The following is a 13,135-nucleotide window of genomic DNA, read 5'->3' as shown; positions in this document are numbered from 1 at the left end:
ACACACACACACACACACACACAGTATTCTTTGTTTACATGTATACCTATGTAAGATGCTATATGTTAATGACCCTATGCATATTCATGTAACCACAATAAAAGGAGTGCTGTGGGGAAACCTGGCTGAGAGTCTGACAGAGGTCAAGTGGTGGAACGACGCTTGGCTCCAGCCAGGTCTCCCTCATGCATGAGTAAACCAGAGAACTTTGGTGCCTTGAGTCTTGCTTTTTGCTGCGTAGCAGATTGTCCTTAACGTTCCAGCGAATAGGTTTATGCTACAAACCTATCAGTGTGCGTATGAGTTTGAATTTGTGACATGTCTCTTTCTCCCCTCACCCTCAACTGGTCATGGTAGATGACTCATCCGTCCCGAGCCTGCTTCTCCCTGTTAAAGGAGTTTTTTGTTCCCTCTGTCCCCAAGTGCTTGCTCATAGGTGGTTGTTTGATTGTTGGGTTTTTCTCTTTAAAAAACATTCTTTATATTGCAGGGTCTTTACCCTACAATATAAATCCGGTTGAGGTAACAATTGAACTGAACTGAACTCAATTGAATTGAACTGAATTTACACACACAGATACACAAAACCTTTGTGTGTGTGTGTGTGTGTGTGCCTTATTTGGATGATTTTCAGGGAATTTGTGTGTCCGTTTGTTTGCAGCAGCTCATTTGCGCTATTGCCTCTGTTGTTTATATCCTCAACTGATAGCTTTCTCTTCTAAAAAATAGGCTTCCAGTGTGTTTGTGGTGCTATTGTGTGGTCTGCCTCTTTGTCAGCATGTTAATATATGCATGTGCATATTTGTGTGTGTGTATGTGTGTCCATTTGCCCAGCTAATTGAAAAGTGCCAGTGTTGTAAACAAGCTTAGAAAAGAGCGAACATTTGTCATGTGGCACACGGGCTCTGCACAGCAGGGCGGTGCATAGGTTTTGTGTGCCAGTGTGTGCGTTCAGGGCCTGCCAACCTCAGATGGAAGTCACTTATCTCGGGTACTTGCATCATTATATCTCCTCTCTCATCCCCTTCTCAACACGCTCATCTTTTTCCTCTCATCTCGTCACCTCTCCAGTCTTTCCTCTCCGTGATGTCCCATTGGTTGTGTTAACACGGTAATTCAGAATTTTGATGCTCTGTGTTTTTGCAAAGGTTTTTAAATTGATCAAACTGTTTACACAAACTAGATAAAATTCTGCCAGTGAAGATTTTTGCTGCGTCAAATAAACCAGTTAGCATGATATTCCATTATCCAACAATGGCCCACGCTATTATACTACTGCCAAATTATTTAATACTTTTCTCGCTGATATGTACCTTTAGAAACTCCATCCAGATGGCAGAACTGACGGAACTGAACATATCAGTTTAAAAAGAAAAGCTGTAATGACTTGAAACATATGATCAGAATATTTTTGGATTAGATTCTCAAGGATTGACCTCATAAAATGCTGAAAGAATAACAAAAATAAAGTAACCAATCCAGGCTTTTATCCACAAAACAGCTTACTGTGTAATTCACCAAGGTTGCAGAAAATGGCATGAATAATACAAAATTTTCCATTTTGTGTTTCATATACTGTGACATTGGGGTATATCAGCCTTAACTCTTAACAGCTCAATTTTAATCAATTGCATGCCATTTATTGCCCAATAATAACAACGGGTGTTTTTAAATTACATTCACAATGTATCTGAATGATATCTTACACAGTTTTGTTTGTTTTTAAAAGTACAGTTATTCTAGTCTAGGAACAATCCGATGTTTAGTAGACAAGTTTACTTTAATGCTAGCATGGTGTGTAAGAATGCTAATATTTCCCCTTCCTGTTGCAAGTACAAAATTCAAGAAATCTTGTCATTCAGATTCATTCCCAGTCATAAAATTTTCCTAAATGTCACATGAAAGATAAATGTATACAAGTACTGCTGCAACATGTTTCAAAAGTCAACATTTTAGCCTTAGTGTCACCAAATAATAAAAAATTGCTAGTGATGGTGTCACGGCTCGGGGCAGCAGCCGTGTGAAGAGTGGAAGGAGGACTCAAACGCAGCACTATTTCAGACGTGAAGGGTGATTTATTGACAATACTGAACATAAAGTGGAGATGGCAAACAGAACTAAGGACGAACTAAACTGGGAGAAACTACACAAAGGAGTGGCAAACCTGAACATGAAGGGAGAACAGCAGGGAGAGCACGCGCGTAAAGAGTTCGGGAGGCCGTCCACGAAGAAGGCCGTGACGGCGCGCAAAAAGTTCAGGGGGCCGGCCGTGCGGAAGGCAACGGCGGCCGCTCAGGCGATGGCGGTCCGGGGGCCGGCCGTGCGGAAGGCAACGGCGGCCGCTCAGGCGATGGCGGTCCGGGGGCCGGCCGTGCGGAAGGCAACGGCGGCCAGTCAGGCGACGGCGCCCGGCCAGTAGCCTAGCCAGCGGTCTAGAAAACGGCTGTTTAGCTCCAGACCCAAACGAGGCTGGGCCAGGCGAGGCTGAAGGCACGGAAGCCGGGGCCGCAGCGGGCGAAGATGCTGAAGACGCTGCTGCAGGCGATGGTGCGGATGCTGAAGACGCTGCTGCAGGCGATGGTGCGGATGCTGAAGACGCTGCTGCAGGCGATGGAGCGGATGCTGAAGACGCTGCTGCAGGCGATGGTGCGGATGCTGAAGATGCAGACACGAAGGCTGGACCAGACGAGGATGCAGACACGAAGGCTGGACCAGACGAGGATGAAGCTGGGCCGGGCGAGGACGAAGCTGTAGCCGAAGCCGGGCCGGGCGAGGCTGAAGCAGAAGCTGAAGCTGGACCAGGCGAGGATGAAACCGGGCCAGGCGTGGATGAAACCGGGCCAGGCGTGGATGAAACCGGGCCAGGCGTGGATGAAGCTGAAGCTGGACCAGGCGAGGATGAAGCTGAAGCTGGGCCAGGCGAAGATGAAGCTGGACCGGGCGTGGATGAAGCTGAAGCCGGACCAGGCGTGGATGAAGCTGAAGCTGGACCAGGCGAGGATGAAGCCGGGCCAGGTGAGGATGCGTCCTCAGGCTGAGGTGTGGCCGTAGCAGGCGGTAGCACTGCCGGTGGTGGTACTGCAGGAGGCGGCGCTGCAGCCACAGGTGGAGAAGCAGCCACAGGTGGAGAAGCAGCCACAGGAGGCCGGACGGGCTCCTCGGGCCCCCCAGCCGACGCGGCAGCCGGTGTGGCATGAGGCCGGACGGGCTCCTCGGGCCCCCCAGCTAGCGAAGCAGGAGGCTGGACGGGCTCCTCGGGCCCCCCAGCAGGCAAAGCAGGAGGCTGGACGGGCTCCTCGGGCCCCCGAGCAAAAACAGCCGCAGAACCAGCGGGCACCGGGGCCCCCGGCACACACAAAACAAAACTAGGAGGCACGTGGGCCTCAGGCGCACATGAAACAAAACTAGGAGGCACGTGGGCCTCTGGCACACACGAAACAAAACTAGGAGGCACGTGGGCCTCTGGCACACACGAAACAAAACTAGGAGGCACGTGGGCCTCTGGCACACACGAAACAAAACTAGGAGGCACGTGGGCCTCTGGCACACACGAAACAAAACCAAGAGGCACGTGGGCCTCTGGCACACATACAGAGGGCTGCAGCTGCGCAGAGCACTGACCCTGCTCAGGCAGTGACAGCCCGGTGCAGTTCACAGCTGGCATCTTGGCCTCCAGGGGTCCAGAGTAAGCTGAGGGCAGTAACCCAGCCTCTGGGGAAGCCCCGGAGTGAGCAACAGTCTCTAACGTTGCCAGCTTTTGAGGAACAGGTCCGTTGTAAAACAGTTCATCTCCCTGCTTAGAAACAGCGGTGGAAAAACAGTGTGAATATTGTGACTCAGCCATTAACTGAACTACGGGTTGCGGTGATGCAAGCGGTGGTGGTGGCTGAGTGGCTAACTGGAGCGGCGGCAGAACAGGTAATTGTGTCCTTGGGGAGGCTAGCGGTTGAGCTACAGACTGGGAGGCTTGTGGCTGGACACAGAACTGAGCCAGAGAATGGCTCAGTTCTGGCTCAGAAGGGGCGGCAGAGAAACAGTCTCTCGGTTTTACAGAGGGTTTGTACACGCCCACTTGCGAAGGATCTGTTACCACGAAGGTAGGTAAGCGACCCGTACAGTCTCCCATCCCGCTCTGAATAGCCCCAGAAAACAAAGTCCCGGAATCTGGGGAAGCCAATGCATCCCGCTCACTCACCGCCTCGGGCTGCTCGAAAGTAAATGCAGACGGGGGGTGAAGTCCAAGGTCCAAAAGGAGAAACTCCCGCTCCCACGAACAGAGCGAGTCCAGAAGCCAGACGCTGTAGCCACCTCTCTATAGCGCGCTGGGACGTGCCACCCGGGCTTTCCAGCCACAGGTCGATCAGCTCCTGTGTGGCATCGATGAGCGTCTCCCGTAGCTCCCTGGACGGATTAAGCGCTGCTGGGTCCATCTTGTGGTCGCGTCGTACTGTCACGGCTCGGGGCAGCAGCCGTGTGAAGAGTGGAAGGAGGACTCAAACGCAGCACTATTTCAGACGTGAAGGGTGATTTATTTACAATACTGAACATAAAGTGGAGATGGCAAACAGAACTAAGGACGAACTAAACTGGGAGAAACTACACAAAGGAGTGGCAAACCTGAACATGAAGGGAGAACAGCAGGGAGAACAGCAGGGAGAGCACGCAGGGAAATTCACCGGGTACGAACACAGACGACGCGACGAGGAACAGAGGCAAACACACACTATAAGTACACAGAGAGACACTGGGAAATCACACACAGGTGGGAGACACAGCTGGACCTGATTAACCTGACGAGACAGGGGAACACTAACACCAGGGACCAATAGAGGGAGCACAAACTCAGAACCCAGTACCTAAAATCCCAAAACACAAACCATCCCAAAACAGCCCATGAATAATAAAGAGAATAATAACAATAAAGAACATAAACACAAAGTCACTGAGTCATGGCCGCAGGACCATGACAGATGGTTCAAATTATAATACCTTAACTCATAATTCTATATCTAAATACAATTATATTTTTGTGGTATGTGTTTTGAACATGATGAAAACTTTAATTTTAGCAACTGTAAAATCACAAATCCATGTCATGACAGTATACTTTGAAATAAAGAAAAGAAGAAAAGCCCTGGATTTGCTTCTCTTTCACTTTGCAGCCTTTTACTGTGTAGACTAACTAGCAATTGTAGTGCTCTCTGCCTACTTTCAGTTTTCAGGTCAAGCTTTCTCGTTGCAATCACTCTGTACCCTGAACACACATCGACATTGGTTGAGAGGGGGAAAAAGGGCTTCATTCAACAGCTGAATTATTCTGCAGACGAACTCTGTGATACTTAAAAACTACAGACCAACCCTCTGCCCTCACATATTATAAATACTGCCAGCGAGAGTTAATTAATTCTTCAGTTAAATGATGTTACACTGGACACTTTTTTACTGTTCTGACAACTGACAACTCAATTTTACTATTTTAATGAAACCTTGAATAAAAGAAAGCTTGACTGTGGGGGAATGATGATAGTGAAGAGAAAAAAAAACTTTGATAACCTAGTCTATTTTATTTATGTGGAAGAATGGCAAATTAAACTTTTGAAGTATTTATATTAAAGAATCACTGTAGAGTAACTATGAAGAACAAAGGTCAGACTTTACATAAAGAAAAAGAAAAATTACCATGACTTCCAAGTGAAATGTATTCTACATTTACCAAACTTTACCAGGTGAATGGTAAGTAACATATTGATAAGTAACATAGCAACATACAACATTGGGGGGTATACTATAAATTCAAATGGTATAATGTATTAATATTGTCAGGCTTGTTATTGTCCACGCCACATACTTTTAGTCTGTTTGAAGGTCAGTGGAACATAGACCTCGCTCCAGGTCAGTTCTTGGTTTGGTTTGCTTAGTTTTTTGTACAGAATTCATTAAGAAATCGTTAGAAATCATGACGACTTGATTAAAGCGAGTGAGGGCTGAATGATATAAGAAGAAATGCAGAATTTTTAGCTTCTTTAATGTGTCTATTTGTTTGTCTGTTTATTTTTAAAATGATCATGACACTTTTAGGTATTGTTTTGTTCATTTCACCTACAACTCTACATTGGTTAGATTAATTTATTCATTTTCTGATTTTGCATCTTTTAGAGGTGCATTCCATGTGCAAGGACACAAGTTTAACAGGGTATTTATTGGTTTGCACTGAATGCATTATTTGATCTTAAAACTATTATTTAGTCTTTCAAAGATGGTTGCACACGGAAATACAATAAAGGTTAAACACAGCATATGAGATCTTTTGAGGTTTTGTCGTGACGTGACTGCGTTGGAGAAGTGCCATTCAAGGTGACAATGTGAAATCAGTCGTGAAAAAAAAAGTATTTCTCGACTGCTTACAAGTGGTCGCTGGAAGCTGACTGTCACTGTACTAGGTCTGTGACCCAGTGTTTTGTGTATTTTAGTTTTTTACTTTGATTATTATATTTTTTCCATGTGTCCTGTTATATTTTGAAAGAGTCTTGTGTTCTTTGTTCATTGTGTTTAGTTTCACTTCGCCTGTAGCATCATTAGGTTCATGTTTATCAGCTGTTTCCTCATGTGTTTTCACTCCCCCTAATCACCCTTGTGTGTTTTTAGTCAGTCTGTTTCTGTTCAGTTATTGCCACGTCGTCTGTTATCCACACCAGAGACTTCATAGGTTTTCCTCATTGTGTCACTGTGTTTCATAGAATTCCTAGTTTACTCAGTGCTCATAGTTTTTCATATTTTTTCACTGAGTTTCATAATCATTTAGTTAACACAGTGTTCATAGTCTTCTTAGTTTTCCTAGTTTCATGTTTTTCTTGTGCTATCAGCCACAATAAAGGCTCGCCTTGTGTTCCTCTGGGTCTACTTCAGGGTCCTGTTTCTTAAACCATTGGCGCACCCCGCCATTCATACAGACCTACAGACCAGTCAGTGACCTTGATTGCAACTTCTTTGCAACCAGTTTCACCCATCTATAGCCAGTACCCTCCAGATTTTTCCATAGCAGCCGGTGATTGAATCAGATCCAATATGGCGGACAACTCTTGAACAATGTGTGTATGGTATCACATGAGAAACCTAAATTGTTCAGTGTTCCTATGGAACAATTTGGTTATGACCTGTGAGTTTACCCAAAACTTTCTATTGTGAACATGATACAAAAACATATGGAAAAAGTAATGATGATATGATATATATATATATATATATATAATTTGGGGCGGCTGACATTGGGTCGAAGGCAGGGGCCACGCCGAGCATGTTGCCAGTCCATCGCAGCGTCAAACGGGAAAGAGAGAGATTTTTTTTTTTATTTCATTGTGATTCATTTTTGTAGTCAATGAGAAGTTTATGCTATAGTTCACAAAAATCACCAACATATTAGTGTGGGAAGAATCAGCATTCAGTTTATCATTTGATTTCCCCCCCCCTACCGCAACATAACATTTTGTACAGGTATTCTGGTATTTCATTTGATCAGTATAACAGAGGTAAAAGACTGAAACTCAGCATAAGTTTATTTGCATGTGTGTGTGTCCTCTTTGTTACCAGGGAAAGCAATCTAAATGGAGATGGTTCCTTCCCCCTTTTAGAGACACAAAAAAATCTGACTACAAAATGAATGCAATCACAATTTCCTCCTGCCCTCCCTCTCCCCTCCTTCCTCCTTTCTCTTACACTTCCTCCTCCTTTGTATTATTTTCCCTTTGTCTGTCTGCTGTACATATTTAGATGTATGGCTCTGCAGAGATCTATACTCATATGAATGCAAGCTAGAAAGAAATATCAGCTACTTTAAAGTTTTTCTTCAAGTACAAGGAAGGCATTTCATTGGGGAACTTGCACCAAGTACAGGTGTGTGTGTGTGTGAAGAGGTTGGGTATACAGAATGCTCTCGTAAGAGAGTAGCAAATACCAAGAAAAAAATCGAGCTGTTCTTTCATGACACCAGTATGAGAAGCACTACGTGTTCTTTAATTTCTTGCAACCACCAAATCTCTTTCTGTGCTGTATGTGAAGGACTTTCAGCTGAACACAATCTAACTCCAAATGCAAGTGCATAATCAGATGTACACACAGGGACAGATGATTTTGTCATGTTCCTGTCAGCTACTACTGCAAATGGAAAAACTGGCTATTTATTCATTCTGACCACTATAGCATGAGTGGTTCAGTGCGTCACCAAGACTGTCACCTTTTATTTTTCACTTCATTTATCTTTTTCAGGCCCTGGAGCACATCACTAAAATAAGTTCTAAGATTATACCTCCATGTTGGGAAGAATCACACAGGGCAGTGAGGAGAAGTGCAGCAGTCAAATGAACAATCACCTGCAGGTTAGTTACTCCTGTCTGTGTCCAGAGTTGGCATTGAAATACTGAAAGTGGAAGTAGCATGAAGTATTAAAGTGTGTGAGACTGTTTCTCACATGCTCTTATGAAAACATCAAGTTATTTCAACTTTTTGTTTTACCAGGCACAAGATTGCAAGATTGGAAAGCATGGACTGAGGGCCAATAATTCATGCTGGTAAAAGGTAAAGAAACGAAAGCATTTATGCAATATACCACTGATGTTTTGTGCAACATTTTCCCAGAATTTAGTATAATCACAAAAAAAACATAAAAGAAAAAGTGCATTGTTATGTGGTTGCATTGCTTTAAATAATCTTATTTCGTTAGCTTCATAGCATAATTGCCTAAGTCATTGACTTAGTCAAATGACTTAGGCAATTATGCTATGAAGCTAACGATTTATAATCTGGTATTCAGTAACCATTTATAGCAAATGGTGCAAAGCAACATAATTGCTTTTTAATAATAATAATACTAATAATACGTATTGGTAGGGACCAACAGAAACAATTCTAAATGTATTTGGCAATACAAACATGTTTGTTCTAAAGGGTCTGGCTACTTCCCACGATTCAAAAATATGAATGTTATGTTAAATGGCAACCGGGGAAATTCTGTCAGTCGGGCGCCCTTTGGGTCATAACTTGAAAAAATTGACCTATAATAATTGCATGTCTGTAATTGTATGTCTAAGTTATTCTGCTAGTGGATTACTTAAATATATCAGAAAATACAAGTTTGCACCTCAGGCATGAAATCACAGTCATTAGTGAGGATTTATATCTCACTAAAATCCTTTTGAGGTCAACCCAGTTACAAATAATTTGAATCACATGTAATTGTGATTTGAAAAGACACTTAAGTACATTTTTACCACTATACTGGCAAAGCAACAGAAGGTGCAGATGGTTACACCTGCTGATGATCAGTTAATCAATTGTGTTTTATTAACAGCACCGGTCTGTTGCTTACTCTTCTAGTTCCTATGGTACTCATTAAGGGTATAGCTGCATAAAGTCCCTTGTAGTGATGGGATTTCCGGCTTGGCTCACTCTTTTGGCTCCGAACCGGCTCTTCGGGTTGTTTTGTTGCTTTAATTTATTTATTATTAACAATAATATAAAATTATGCACAAAAGGAATCACTAATGTAAAAAAAGTGGTTTTATTTATATATGTTTATATTTAAATATATACAGTGGCCCTTAGAGACAAAACACGTACAAACTCCAAAACACATTTCTAGCGTTAACTGAACTTCCAAAACAGAGCTACCTAGATCACTTAAATTACACAATTGAAAGCATATGTGTATTGTTTGTGTATTTATACACAAGCATTCATATATATTCAAATAATTAAAAAAAATGTTAATTTACCTGTTACTACCACACGCCAAATCCGGTCGTTGGTACTTGCTGGCTTGTGTAGCCTCTAGGTAACAAAAGCTCAACACTGCGCCTAGCATCCTGGAGCACTTCTTTTGTCTTTTCTACATGTTTTGAGTTTTTATGTGCTTCTGAGTTTTTACGTGTTTTGGAGTTTTTACATGCTTTGTCTCTAGGGGCCACCGTAAATATAATTTTATTTATTCACTCCACATGAAATGTAATAAATAAATCATATAATACAAAAACCAACTATTCACATTTCAACTTTTAACTATTTAAATTTTCAGCTTTTTCCTTTTAAAGACATTTAAAGTGAAACAACACAAAACACTGCAAACAACAACACAATTAAATATAAATTAAAATATGAAAACAAAAAGAAGATGCACATTCTCTGTCATATAGGCCTGCACGAATAAACTTTCTGAATCCTTTATCATCCGCAACTGAAAATAGTTGTGGATGATTACTATACCTTTCTAGTGTGATGTTGTTGTCCCTGGCTCTCTTTCTCTGTCTCTCCGGCTCTGTTCCTGCGCTACTGCGAGTGTAACTACCGCCCCTCCCCCCTCTTCCCAGCGCAAAGCACAAGACTCGCGTGCGGAGTGAAGCGGAAAAAAAGTGCGAGACAGAGGGTGAGAGAAAGAAAAAACAAAACAAACCCACGGCTTGCGATCTTTGACGTTGTTCACGTCAAAGATACGGCTCTAAGAGCCATTTCGTTCGCAACCGACACATCACTAGTCCCTTGAAAACATAACTTTACAAATGACTACATCAAATATCTCTATCACTTAAGTTAATTTGTGTTCTTTTTTTTCCCTGCTTCAGTGTCAATTCCCCACTATTACTAACATATTTTCCACTCTCTCTGCATTTCCATTCCATCTTGCTCTGTAACATCTTTGCCCCTGTGCCGCTGATTTTGCCACATGGCTAGTCAGGAAATATAGAACATAAAATAGAGGCAAAAAGTGAGGCAAAATCTCACTTATACATACAACAGAGTTAAATTGTCGAGCCTAACAAGTTCAATTTGTCTTTTTTTGTTGCCTTAAGAATATTTAATTTCACCTCAAAAAACAATTTCCCTCGGGATAAATAAAGTATTATCAATCAATCATTAAAGATTTCTTTTTAATATGTCCGCAACTTGCACATCTCATGAGAGTTAGAGGTTAAGCATCACTATGGTCTTTAAATGCAATAGCTGTTAAACTGTGTCTGTAAGAATGCACCTACAGATGAGCTTATTTGTTTTTTGTTTTTGTTTTGGAGCCATCCTTTTCTTGTGTTATCTTTTGTCAACCAAAGTCAATCAAAATACCAGACATTGTCTCAAAATGTTAGATTGAATTCAATTGTAGCCTCAAGATAAAGATGCTTTGCAGTCTCACAAAAAGTGTGACATCTGTGATCCAGTCACAAATTGATGCAAGTACTAGGCTGAAGAAGACACAAATGATTCCCAGATTTAGAGGTGGTCTGGGTCACATACATGTGGAAGTACAAACTTGCAATTGTATGCCTCTTCCAACCACTAAAACTATTGTTTACGTCCATGTTGGTTCAGAGCTGTAATATAAATATAAGTGTCAACAATTTAGTCTCTAACCTAATGTGAAATATAACTTGATTTGTCTCTTTTGTTCTGGAGTTATGCCACGTGTGAACGTCTGTGCTTGGATCATCCTCAGCCCTCTCACACCCTTTGATGACTGAGTAGGTAAAATAGCAGTTTGCAGAAAACAATCATTCATCGTGACAAAATGGTTTGAAAACTGAAATAATGTCATGTATGTAGACACTGATGCCATATGGACTTGAACAACAATAGTCAGTTTAGTATTACTAAACATTAAATAACATTCATGACCTGACGGTTTACTAATGTCTGAACTTGTCTTTACTCAAACCTTATTTCCTGTCACACAGACTTTTTCTGTCTGCCTGACACAGGTGTAGCGATACATTTGAGTAACTCATTGGCATTCAGCAGGCTGGTGGAGCTGACGAGGTTTATTAAAGGGATCTGGAGCCTGATGCAGTCTCCCTTCATTAACCTCAATAGTACCTCAGACAGGTTATCTGGTAGACACACAAACACACACATGCAAATGACAGAAGAATGAGGGATGTGCAAAGACAAGGTATGGAAGAGAAACAAAAGCGATGCTGACATAAACAAATAGTGGATTTAGAGGAAGCAAACACTGAAGCACTGAAGGTAAATTGTGTATTTGAGTCAGATTGAAGTGAAACCTTCTAGAAAGAAAACAGTTAAGAATGAATGTAGCCTTTGTATGTTCATGGGCAGCTTGTGGTTCTACTGATATTTACTGCAGTCACAAAGTACCTTATTTTTGTCATTTGGCTGCAGTTTGTCCTGTGCCTACCAACTTGATTACACCATGATTAGTTGTACATTTTTTCACCATTTAGAAGCATTGACCTGAGATCTACATCGGGGTAGTCTCATTCTCAAGTCATCCCTCATGGTTGGTTGATCGGGACTTCTTGACATGATATTTTAACATGATAGTCCCCTTTAGCATCATTTTCTTTCTCATTTCATTTGGTTAGTTCAGACTTCTAGGCAGCACTATTGAAATTCATTATTATTGGGTTGCACTAAAAGCTCCTTGAAAAGCCCTATAGTTTCAAAAGTAAAATGGGAGGGAGAGCCTTCAGTTTACCGGTCCCTCTTCTATGGAACCAGCTTCCAATTTAGATATGGGAGACATACACTATCTCTACTTTTAAGATTTGGCTTAAAATTCCCATTTTTCATAAGGCTGGATCAGTTGACCCCAAATCCTCCCTTAGTTACATGGCCATAGGTTTAGGCTGCTGGGGGATTCTCATGATGCTCTGAGTGTTTCTTCTTCAGTTACTTTCTCACTCACTGTGTGTTTATACACCTCTGCATTTATCGATTACTTATTCTTAATCGCTCGCCAAAGAGCTTGCTCATAGGGGGCCATATGATTGGGGTTTTCTGTTTTCTTTGTGTTATTGTAGGGTGTTTACTTCACAATGTAAAGCGCCTTAATGCAACTGTTTTGGTGATTTTGAGCTGTATAAATAAAATTTAATTGAATAGTCAGATTAACACCTACATTATCTGCATAAATCAAATTACAGTGTATAACAAGCACTGCAGATGCTCATATTACTTCTCTGTTCTTTCCTGGTCACATACACACTGTGTCTTGTTAGCTTCATTAGTCAAGTTAAGTCTGTCTCCTTTTTTTTCTTTCTGATCATACTGACACATAAATATGCTCACACTGTACAACATGCTGACAAATCAGGTCTGACACTTACTGGGTCAGCTTCTCAGGCTGTCAACAGAC

The sequence above is a fragment of the Rhamphochromis sp. 'chilingali' genome (genome assembly GCF_963969265.1).
Source record: "Rhamphochromis sp. 'chilingali' genome assembly, chromosome: 20".
Taxonomy (NCBI): domain Eukaryota; kingdom Metazoa; phylum Chordata; class Actinopteri; order Cichliformes; family Cichlidae; genus Rhamphochromis; species Rhamphochromis sp. 'chilingali'.
Note: the sequence above shows the minus strand (reverse complement) of the source record.